Below are 12,937 nucleotides of genomic sequence, written 5' to 3'. Positions count from 1 at the left end.
CAAAATTAGATACCTTGCAGGTGGTAAATTCGACAGAATTTCATCTTCGTTGATGATACACGAAAGAAGAATAGGAGTATAAGCAACTTCACCGTATTTTTGAGATAGAGAAGAGATGAAAATGTTTTTCTTGAAGAAAAAAGATGTTTATAAAATTAATTAAATAAAAGAACATATTATAAAGGACAAATTAGTTAAACTATATTCTTACTTATGCGTATGTTCTACAAATTGCTTGAATTATTAAAAAGATTTTTTTTAATTTTATTTTGAAGGTTGCAACAGTAGTCTTGCAAACATTCAATGCTGCGGGGATCTGCCAGCGTTTGGTCCATGTAGTGATTCACTAATAGGGTGATCCTAATGGTGGCAAAGGTTATGAAAGGGGAGGAGATGGTAATGACTCACGATTAGTGATGGAAGAAGAAGGGGAAGAGAGGGGTAAATGGGTTAGGGTGGTAAGGTGGCATGTCATGTGGTGTCCACCTCATCGAGTTATCAGGGCACATCAGATCTCATGTCCATCTTGGACAATTTTAATAGAGGAAGGATATATTTGAATCTAAAGTATAACAAAAGAGTATATTTAGACCCCAATTATAACAGAAAGGGTATATTTGAACCCAAAGTATAATAAGGGATATATTTAACTCTTTTTAATGGTACAGGGGTATATTTGAAAATTTTCCGTAAAAAATATTATATGTCATGATAATTCATAATTCAAATAACTAAGAAAAAATGTAAGGAAAAATTAGTCAAAGAAGTATCTCGTAAATTCCTCAAATAGTAATAGGTTCACATAAATTGAAAGAGAGGGAGTATTTGATTTCGAAACCGGCCTTAGTTCCAGCCTGTTCAAATAAAAATTGCAGAGTTTTCCCATTTTATAACCGTCCGGCCTTATCTTTGTTGGCACTTTCTTTTTTTTTTTTTTTTTTTTTCCACCTAAGAATATCTCTTTTTAAATACTCCTTACCAAAATCATACAAAATCCTTCATTTGCCTTTTGAGAAATCTAAAGAAAGAGAAAGAATGAGTTCCATTAGTGCTGAATTAAACAAGCCACATGCAGTATGCATACCATATCCTGCCCAAGGCCATATGAACCCCATGTTAAAGCTAGCCAAAATCCTTCATCACAAAGGCTTTCACATAACTTTTGTCAACACTGAATATAACCATAGGCGTCTCCTTAAGTCTCGTGGCCCGGATTCTCTCAACGGTCTTTCATCGTTCCGTTTCGAGACCATACCTGATGGACTCCCCCCAAGTGATGCTGATGCCACGCAAGACGTACCTTCTCTATGTGAATCTACTGCTAGAACTTGTTTGAGTCCTTTTAAGGATCTTCTTGCCAAGCTCAACGACACGTCGGACGTGCCACCAGTGTCCTGCATCGTCTCGGATGGTATCATGAGTTTCACCTTAGATGCTGCACAAGAATTGGGAGTCCCTGAAGTTCTGTTTTGGACAACCAGTGCTTGTGGATTTTTAGGTTACATGCATTACTCCACTATTATTGAAAATGGAAATGCTCCACTTAAAGGTATATATATAAACACTTTCTCCAGTTTGAAGCCTTTCAGGCTTTATTGATATTTCTGTTTTACTAACGGTGGTGTTCAGAATTCCTGGTACCTCCGGCCAGTACAGATCTAGATATAGCTCTGTCTAGATGTTTTGATTGAACACATTTTACTTTTGAATTTATAGGTTTATCAATTAGTATTTGTTTAATATCCATTGATTGTTACATAGCATATATTTGTGTTTCGTATCGAAAACACTGATTCAATTGAACCCATAGAATGTGAGCTACATCCGCCTTTGGCTCTATCTGTTAGGGTGAAACAACACAAAAATACTAGTATCACATTTGCAAAAAGGGCAGAAACCGACCATGGGAACCAACCGCATTGGATCGGGGAAAAAGTAATCAAAAACCGACAGACTTCGGTCGGTTTCTTAAAGAAAAAATTGGTTTTTTAAATTATACAATTATTAAATGCATCATTCATAATCGAACCCCTATCTTCACCATGTTAAAATACTGTTCTACCACTAGATCATCAATGCTTGTTGGTTAAACTTTAGTTTTTTTTTAGGCCAATACATATATTATACAACCCCTCAAACTTGTCCAATTTTTCCATTTAGATACTTTAATTATGTATTGTTTCTAATTACCACCTAAACTCAACAAGTGTGCTTATTAGACACACATTACGTATTAACATGATAAAGTGTGTGTACCTCCCCAGGTATGAGCGCGTGAGGCCTTCTCCTCATTCTCTCTTCCTGTCGCAACAAAATTAATTTCACACACATGTTGGTGGTCCACTGATGTAAATCGCTGGCCAACCTCATTATTTCTTGCTTTATAGAATTATTACAAACTCCCTAAAACCTCAGTCAATAACAACCAGGCCAAAATACTACTATTTGGCTTCCAGAATTCATAAGTGGAAAAAGAACATTTAAACAGTCACTACTAAAGAACTTTTCGTGAACTTAAGAAATTCATTATCCGTATATGGATAATAATTGGAATATGAATGCTATTTGGTAGGATTGTTTCCCTGTTTATGATTGCTATGCGGTCACCCCTCGTGGCAACATTGGCAAGCATGGGGAAGAAGAAGACGGGGAGAGAGATTCTAAAAAAAAAAAATTAATTTGTAAAAGAAAGATTTTCCTTAACTTTTCGATGTGTCACATATTAATTTGCTAATTTTTCCATGTAGAAGGTGTTTGGGGACACACGCTTAAGTTGTTCCAGAATGTGTGGATTATGTGTCTAATAGGCACACTTAGGTTGGCTTTAGGTGTGAATAGGACCAATACATAGTTCAAGCGTCTAAATGAAAAAACTGGACAAGTTTGAGGGGCCGCCTATGTATTTTCCTTTTTTTTTTTTTTTTTTTTTTTTTTTAATTTACATTCTTCAAGCACATTTTTTGTCCAACGGAGCTTGATCGGTTTTTCTATTTCCTTGATTTTGGTGCCAAAAAAACGACTGAATTTGGTTGGTTTCTTTAAAAAAAAAAATTTGAACGAACTGATGGCGGTAAATTTTTTTTGTCTGTCAAAGATCGGTCGATTTTGGCCGTGTTTTTAGTAGTGTATGATATTGTTAGTTACCCAACACTATCCACCATTTAGATAGATGAAATAAATGAGCTATCATTTAAGGCTTTAATGGTTTTCTTGATGTATTTAGCTACCATGTGTTTTGACCTTTTTCTTTTTGAGAAATTGTAGATGCGAGTTGCTTGACAAATGGGTACCTAGAGACAACATTGGATTGCATACGAGGCATGAAAAATGTACGTTTAAGGGATCTTCCAACTTTCTTGAGAACTACAAATCCAGATGATTTCATGATCAAATTTGTCCTCCAAGAAACAGAAAGAGTGAGAAAAGCTTCTGCGATTGTCCTCAACACCTTTGAGACACTAGAGAGTGAAGTTCTTGTATCACTCCGAACTCTTCTTCCACCAGTCTACTCAATAGGGCCATTGAATTTGCTAGTAAAATATGTTGATGACGAGAATTTGAAGGGACTGGGGTCGAGCCTATGGAAAGAGGAACCAGAGTGTATACAATGGCTTGACACAAAAGAACCAAACTCTGTTGTTTATGTTAACTTTGGTAGCGTCACTGTTATGAAACCTAATCAGCTTATTGAATTTGCTTGGGGACTTGCAAACAGCCAGCAAGAGTTTCTATGGATCATAAGACCCGATATTGTATCGGGTTATGAATCGATTCTTCCACCTGAATTCGTGGAAGAAACTAAAATAAGGGGAATGCTTGCGAGTTGGTGCTCCCAAGAAGAAGTACTTAACCATCCGGCAATAGGAGGATTCTTGACTCATAATGGATGAAATTCGACACTCGAAAGTGTTAGCAATGGGGTGCCTATGATTTGTTGGCCGTTTTTCGCAGAACAACAGACAAATTGTTGGTTTTCCGTCACTAAGTGGGGCATCGGAATGGAGATTGACAATAATGTGAAAAGGGATGAAGTGGAAAGCCTTGTGACGGAATTGATGGTTGGTGAAAAAGGCAAAGAGATGAAGAAAAAGGCGATGGAATGGAAGAATTTGGCTGAAGATTCTGCTAAAAAGTCAACAGGTTCATCTTATGTGAACATTGAGAAGGTGGTCAGTGACATTCTCCTTTCATCCAAACATTAAGTTAAAGAAGTTGGAGTAATTAACTCATGGTATTTGAAATTTTATGTGATATACGTTGTTGTTTTAATATGTTTAAAAAAGAATGATATATATATATATAATTTAATTTTTAAACTTTTTATTTTATATTTAATGACAATATTTTATAGTCACATAAATCTTAATAACACGTTTAAGATCACAATATCAAAAGCTTTTTTTATCTTTCTTGAAACCAGTATTAATCAAACACAGTCTCGTAAATGAAACGTATGAAGATTGGGAGTATTACTTTTACTAATATTTTTAAAATTTCTATAGAGTAGTTTGATCAGAGTAGGGTAGGTGCATCATCATTTATCGCACATAATCTGGATCATGGCGGCACTCCCAGCAACACCAACGCTTTGATTGGTCTTTTTTTTTCTTTTTCTTGCATAAGGATGTTACAAAAAGTAAAGATAGACTTTGTTATTAAAAAATAGTGACTGTTCTTGCTATTAGAGTTCTTAAACGGTCATTATTGAATGCAGTAAAAACATTGCGTGGAGGAGACATGTAGTATAGCACTTCCATATCATTTGAGGTAGTCAAAGTAATTCCATTAGTTGGCCAGCAAATTAGTTACACCATTTGCCTCTCGATGGATATGCCTAATCTCTGCCACTGCCAATACCTATAAGTCGTATTCTTCTTAAATAAATAAATAAATAAAACTTATGTACTTTTTCTATCCCAAAATATTAGTCACGTTTCTCATTTCGAGCGTCAAATTACATGAACTTTGACCAATATTTTATGAAGACTGATTAATGTCAAGAGTAAAACAAGAAAAAAAACGTTTATCTTTTTCTTAATATGCTAAAGTAGAGAAATAAAAGTGAAAAATTATTTATAGCAGAGTAGACAACTAAAAATGAATAGAGGGAGTAACTTTTTCTTTCTTAAAGCATGCATTCAACCAAATACCGTCGCATATATGAAACTGACGAGGACTAGGAGTATAATTTTTAAGATTTTATAATTATTAATTTACACAGAGTAGTTTTGATGAGAGGTAGGTGCATCGGTATTTATCACACACTATCTGGATCATGGCACCATTCCCAGCAAATGTCAACGCCCATAATTGCTTACAACACCTATACATGTCACTTCTTCTTAAAGAAAAATAAATACAAGAAGTTATTCAAAGATTCGGTCTCATCAATAATTTAGAATCTGTTTGGAAGGATACATGAGAATTGAATTTGAGTAATTGGGTGTACTTACAGAGTCTGACATGTGTTTGTTTGGCCATGGAACGTAAGTCAGCATAATTCAGAGGCGGAGCAAGAGCTTTATCTATGAGTTTGGCAAAATTCGGTAATTTTGCCTCGAACTCTATACTGTTTAAAAGTTCACTTATTATGCATAAATAATTAATCAAGAATCTAGTAAGTTGTGTTGTTTATAATCCAAAGCTCATAAACGTAAAATCCTAACTTCGCCTGTAGATATATTGGACGACCAATATATCTACTATTCTTTCTTATTAATAAGTGCAGTCCAAATATATTTTTCGACTATCTATATAGAGTAGTTTTCAACAGAATAGGGTAGCTGCAGGTAAAAACTTATCTGTACCGGTTGTTTACACTAAGTATAGTTAAATTAACTATAGGATATAAAAATAAACTATGGTCTGCCAAAAGCATTATATTTAATTTTATTAAATAAAAAACTTAAAAGAAGATTAGTAAAATCATAATAACTAACATTACAAACTTCTAGGGTTGCCGTCATCTTCTTTGTTTTATTTTCCGCTATCATCTTCTTAGCATTCTTGCTGCATCTTGTGGCTTGAATATTACTATGTACAGAAGTAACTGTAGAGATTCATAGTCCTCATCTCTCTCGCTAACTTTTTCTACTTTTTCTAAGTTCTAATCCTGTTTCTTTGTCAAATGCTTGGGCAAAATCTTATCGTCTTCTACAATAGTTATTATATGAATAAACACAAGACTGGAAAAACCATTAACTGGAATTTAATCTTTGAATATAGCTTTCTTGACAATATTGAGTAATCGGCCACTGTAAGGTCAAGAGTATATCCGTTTAGCTTAATTTACCTTAGCTAATTGTTTAAGTTTGCTGGGAAAAAGAAATTGAAAAAGATGATTACTTTAAGTGTATATGCAAATAAAATGATGGTTTTACTAGTACTAGCATGTCAATATCATAGAATCTTTGGCCAGTTACAGAATAAAGAAACGCTACGACAAGTTCTTACCGTAGCTGCATGCATCAGTATTTATCGCACTCAATCCATGGCATCGTGTCCAGCAAACACCGACACCCATGCTAATACATGATTGGCTAGAAAAATATAGGCTTAAGTCATAGATAGACCCTCAAACTTGTCCATATTTTTCATTTGGACCCCTCAACTGAGCGGCGTACCATCTGAACCCTCCAAGAAGGCGTTTACTGTGCCATATAGACACAAATCTGACAATTATATTGTGCATCTAAGTGCGTTGATGCTACTTGCTGTGACATGGAAACAAACCAATAAAAAAAATACACATCAGCAAAGTAAAAAAAGAAAAGAGTAATATTTTAAAAAGAAAAGGAAAAGCTTAATTTTATACCCCACCCACGTCCACCCAACCCTCCCTATTTCTCCGTTCTCCCTCTGATCCACCATTACTGTCCAGTGTCCACCATCTTTTCCTCTTCCCCAAAGCCACTATCCATTCTCTTCCCAGATCCTCCCCTCTTCCCTTTCTTCTTTCACCCTTCATAACCCCTTTTATTCTTTCTCCACCTGAAGTCTTTTTTTTCGGTTGAAAAGAGAGACTTGGATCCTTAAAAAAATTCCGGTCATCTCCATTTTTTTTCGCCAATATGATTCTTCAAGCAAATAAATATTTTTTCATATTACGGTATATTGAAAGCTAGTATATTGGAAGAAGAGAAAACAAAGCATGTTCCAAGGCTGGAAAGAGAGAGACTTTAAAAATTTTCGGCCATCTCCATTTTTTCCGGCGGTATATTTATTTGAGCACTAACTCTTGTCATATTACTTTATATTGAAAGCTAGTACATTGGAAAAGAAGATAAAACAAAGCTTGTTGACACTTTACATTCAATGCTTATGCTCTCACTTGAGGTGAAGGAGAAATGGTGAGAGGTGGAGGAGAAATGTTGTTGTTGGTGCAGTAATTGGTGTTGGAGAAGATGAAGGGGAGGGAGAGAAAAAGTTGTTTATTTTTTGCCTTTTTCTGTTGACACTTGTCAACTGGGATCCACATCAATAACATTTGAAATGCTTCTCACGCTCCTTAAAAAAAGTGGGCAACACGCACACTGACATGTGTCTATATGGCACAGTAAACGTCTTCTTGGAGGGTTCAGATGGTACGCTGCTCAGTTGAGGGGTCCAAGTGAAAAATATGGACAAGTTTGAAGGTTTATCTATGACTTTAGCCAAAAATATACAATTCAATAGTCATATTCATCCTAAAGAAATAAATTATACTCCCGCCTATTCAAAATGAGTGTCCACTTAGCCATTTGCACACCGCTTAAGAAAATACTAACTTCTAGGCAAAAATAGGTAATTTGATTAAACTACCCCAATTAAATAGATACTGGGATTTGGTCACTTAACGCTTAATAAAGACAAATCTTAAAAAATATGATTAATTCTTTATTGATTTAGCAAGTGGATATTCTTTTTGGAAAAAAAAAAAAAAAATTTAGTGCACACTTTTTTTGAACCTCAGGGAGTAACGAGTTTATTCAAAAGAATTAATCTCATTTAATACTTGCATAAAAAATGATAATCACACATGGGATAACTTTTCGTGTGCCTCGATGATCACATAATTTTTCTCCACATGTTCGAGAGGGGCAATTTCTTCTTCACGCATTGACAGAGACACCCTCAATCAAGTGATGTTATTCGATATTCGTAAACAAATTTACATAAATATGTATATATAATATTTTTTATAATATTTTTTCAATAAATAATTTTTTTATAATATGCCGATACACTCGAATAAATAATGCAAAAATCATAGAATTATCATATACAAATTGTGTATGAATTGAACTGTAATAATAAATATCAAGACCGGATGTGATGGGACAAACTCAGTGAAACCCTACGTCAGTGGAACCCTATTCTATTCTAATTGTAATAATTTTGTTTACGGTGAAACTATAATTATGGCAATATAGGATGTGTAGTTATATTATAATAGGGTAACCTTATTAGACTAGGAGAAGGAGGAACTTTACCTTCTTAGACTAGGAGAAGGAGGACCTTACTTGTCTATATGGAGGTCATTATGATGAATACAAAGCAGAAAGAATTCTCCCAGTATTCTTGTCTCTCTAAATTCGTGTCCTTATCTCGATTTTAACATGATATCAGAGTCACATTAGAAAGAACGCAAAAACTCTAAAACAATGGCAGGTGACGGTAAAGAAACCGGCGATGACGGCAAAGGAATCGCCGGTGAAGAAAATAGAACCCAAAGAAAACCAATCTCTCCCTACGACATTACGTCGAATGATAACCTTGGAATTGTGGTGACACAAGTCCAATTGAACGGTGAGAATTATGAAGAATGGGCTAGATCCATGAGGACAAGCCTAAGAGCAAGAAAGAAGTTCGGCTCCGTTGACGATACAATCAAGAAGCTGAATGAAGAGTCATCGGACTTAGAAGATTGGTGGAATATAAACTCACTGTTGGTGTCATGGATTCACAACACCATAGAACCAACACTTCGCTCAATGATTTCACATAAAGAGGAAGCGTAAGAATTATGGACCAGCATCCGAGAGTGGTTAATGGCCCTCAGATGCAACAACTAAAGGCGGAACTTGTGGAGTGCAAGCAGAAGGGATGGACCACAGTGGATTACTATGGAAAACTCACTAAGCTGTGGGAGGAATTACCGAATCACTAACAGATTCCAACTTGTACATGCAGAAAGTGCACGTGCAATCTAGGAACGACCCTAGAAGCCAAAAGAGAAGAAGAAAAAGTGCATCTTTTCCTCATGGGATTGGAAGAGACAACGTATGGAACGGTGAGGTTGAACATACTAGCCCAGGAGCCGTTGCTATCATTGACAAGGTTTATTCGAAGCTGATGCAACAAGTGCGTGTGAGAGGAATCACACGGAAAATGGAGGACCGGAGTGAAACCATGGCTTTGCCGTACAAGAGAGAAACCCTTATGTGACCAATGTAAAGGAAAAACTGATGGTGCATTCTGCACACATTGCAAGAGATCTGGATACGTTGTGGACATATATTTTCGACTCATTGGTTATTCGTATTGGTGGCCAGGAAATCAAAAAGGAGACAAAAAAATCGGAAGAAGAAGACAAGGACAACAACAATAACAGAGTGGTGGACTGGGATCTGATCTTGGAAGAGGCAACTACCGGGCTAATGTCGTGGTTGTAAGAACGACAAGATGGATAGTAAGAACGAAAACTCATCCTGGATTATTGACTCCGGAGCTACCAATCATGTGACAGGTAATCCAGAGGAACTAAGCGATCAGAGGGACATTCCCCAGTGTCCGGTTGGGCTTCCGGATAGAAGTAGCTCGGTGGCCACGAGAGAAGGAACAACCAGGCTAAATAATAGGATATGGTTTAAGGATCTCCTTTACGTTCCCGATTTAACATGCAATTTAATTTATGTGTCACAACTTGTTGATCATTTACATTGTGATCTAAAATTTAGCAAAATTATGTGTGCTATACAGGATCCCACCATGAGGAAGCTGCTTGGAACAGGTGAGCGTCGAGGTGGACTTTACTATTTTTGGAATGTGCCACGAATAGGAGCTATCAAGGCGGAGGCAGTTGATTGGTTCGATCTTTGGCACAAACGGTTAGGTCATCCTTCAGCACAAGTAATGAAGTCCACTAAGGCATTGGGCAAAAAAGATAGTAGTATTGGATCACATAAAGAGTGTGATATATGCCAAAGAGCAAAGCAAACAAGAAGTGTTTTTTGCCTTTAGTGATAATATAGCTTCAAATATTTTTGAAATGATTCATTATGATTTATGGGGACCATATAAAACCCCTTCTTTTTGTTGTGCTTCGTATTTTTTGACTTTTGTGGATGATCGTTCGCGAGCTGAGTTGATTTTTCTATTAGTCAACAAGAAAAAAGTGTCCCAAACATTAAAGAATTTCTTCGCCTTGGTGGATAGATAGTTTGGTAAGAAGTTGAAGATTGTTAGAAGTGACAACGAAACTGAGTTCACATGTATGAAGACTTACTTCTTCGAACACGGAATTCTTTTCCAAACATTTTTTATAGGGACACCACAGCAGAATGAAAGAGTCGAAAGAAAAAACTGCCACATTCTTAATATGGCGCTAGCATTGCAATTTCAGTGTCATCTTCCGATCAAATTATGGGAAGAATGTGTTTTGACTGCAGGGTATTTGATCAATAGAACACCATCTTCAGTTTTTAATGGGAAACCCCCTATGAAATTTTATATGGGGAGGCGCCCTGATATGATCATTTAAGGGGTTATAGGGTCACTATGCTATGTACACACAAAGAGAAGAACAAGGGACAAGTTTGAGAGTCGGAGTCGTAGGTGTGTCTTCTTGGGATACCCCTACGGAAAGAAGGGTTGGAGATTGTATGAATTAGAGAACGATGAATATTTAGTCTCAAGAGATAAGGACTTCTACGAGACTAAGTTTCCCTTGCTGTGGGATCGAGTAACTTGGTAGACAGCATAGAAGTGATCTCGGACGAAACAGAGGGAGAAAGAAAACAACACAACTTTGAAGAAGACCAGACTGACAACGTAGGTTCGAATGAAACTCGGACGGACGAAGTACGGACACCGGATACTGAACCTATGGATCAGCCAGAATTAGACCAGACAGATGCCGATCTAGATAGAGAAAACATAGAGGAAGTACAAATGGAAGGTGTTCGGACTAACGAAATGCCCCCGGAAGAAAAATTGGGTCGGGCTAAACATCAGAAGCAACATGAATTGATTCGGTAGCGCGACTACGTCACTGAAACATTTCGAAAACAAAGTCCATCAACGTGTCCGCCTGATCGTCAACAAAGCTAAGGTGCGTCTTATTCTTTAGCTTACTATATATTTTGTGATAATTTTTCCTCGCAACACCAAATCTTCCTTGCAGCAATCACTACTGGAAACGTTTGCTTCGGTTGCTAAGGTAGTAACCGTTCGTACCTTCCTGGCAATTGTGGTTGCACGAAATTGGGAGTTACTTTAGATCGATGTTAATAATTCCTTCTTACTGTAACACCTCGTGCATTCGAGCTAAATTTTGACTCATAAGACGGGGTTATAGTGAACCCAATATGAGTAGTGTAGAAAGGGTGTTTGAAACCTAATCAAGTTATAAGAAGAGCCCTTGGGCAAAGTAAAGTCGTAAGCTACCCTACAGAGCATGTTTTGAACTGAGTTTGCATTAGGTCTCACTTAATGAAAGTTGTAGATTTTTAAAATACCTTTCCAGCGGTATATTATGGAGGTCAAACAGACATCTGTACAAAAAGTTATGTCCGTCTTACTAAAACAGTGCTCTGTCGACTTACGACAGAATTTATGGGCCGTAAATCTGGTCTTAAATTATTTCCCAAACACCATAGACACTGTTACTGATTTACGGGCCATAAATTTGATTTACCGGCTATAAAATAGGCCTAAAGTAGGCATAAAACAGGTCCGACAACAACTTTAAAACTTCGTTTTAAGGCCTTTTCACTTCATTATTCATATCCCCAAGCCTTAGAATGACCATTCTCTCTTCTCCTCATCCTTCGACTTCCTATGTTAACAACTTAGGGTATTCAATAAAACCCATCTCAAGGTTCAAGATTCAAGCTTTTGGATTTCTTCTTCAAGATACAAACTTTGTTGCAAGTTTTGGAGCGATTAAGGTATGTAGGGTTTCCATCCACATGTGGGAATATCACTGTTCTTCCCCACGCTACGTTCATCCATGAAAACACGAAGTTCCATAAACCTAGGGTTTCTATTATAATTCATGATAACCCTAAGTTACAAATATCATGCTATATAAGTTTGTATTACTAATTTGTTATTGTATTCTTGACATTCTAGTTTGGTTGTTGAGAAACCGTCCGTAATCCATGAATACCCATGTTTTGAATTCTATGGGTTCTTAAATGTAAGATATGAATTATTATGTCTATCTTCATAAAATTCTACGTATTTCCATGTTTTCATACAAGTTATACTATATGCCTATATACATGTTATATTACACTCATGAATCATGGTTACAACCATTTTTATGTAATTCATGGGCTTCTAAGCCAATTATATCCATGTTCAGGTTTTGGGAGTTGCATAAATTACCAAGAAGGCTCAGACAACCTGAAACTACGTATGCCAGCGTAGGATAAGGATCGCTCCGCCCAGTTAGGATGATTCCTTCATGTTTACCATTGCGGATTATTGGATCCATTCATGTCATTTTCATGTCTCCTACCCCGGCAAGCTATGAGATGGCTTAGCTGATTGGGCAAACATCAGACGCCACGTGCTCACGTGGTGGTTACATGTCGGTTATACTAAGGCTCTCCCACTTAAAATGTTTTACTCATGTTATATATATATATATATATATATATATATATATATTCATGTCAGATTATACTCATGTTCATATTCAGCTTACAATTTCAGTTTCAGTTCTATTATT

General features: G+C 36.4%; 1 pseudogene; it reads left to right on the top strand.

The window, feature by feature from the left end:
- Positions 1-834: 834 nt before the first annotated feature.
- On the top strand, positions 835-4,334 carry LOC132041147 (7-deoxyloganetin glucosyltransferase-like; annotated as a pseudogene).
- Positions 4,335-12,937: the final 8,603 nt, after the last annotated feature.

Source organism: Lycium ferocissimum, chromosome 12 (genome assembly GCF_029784015.1).
Source record: "Lycium ferocissimum isolate CSIRO_LF1 chromosome 12, AGI_CSIRO_Lferr_CH_V1, whole genome shotgun sequence".
Lineage (NCBI taxonomy): Eukaryota > Viridiplantae > Streptophyta > Magnoliopsida > Solanales > Solanaceae > Lycium > Lycium ferocissimum.
This window is presented reverse-complemented; position numbering and strand designations above follow the sequence as displayed.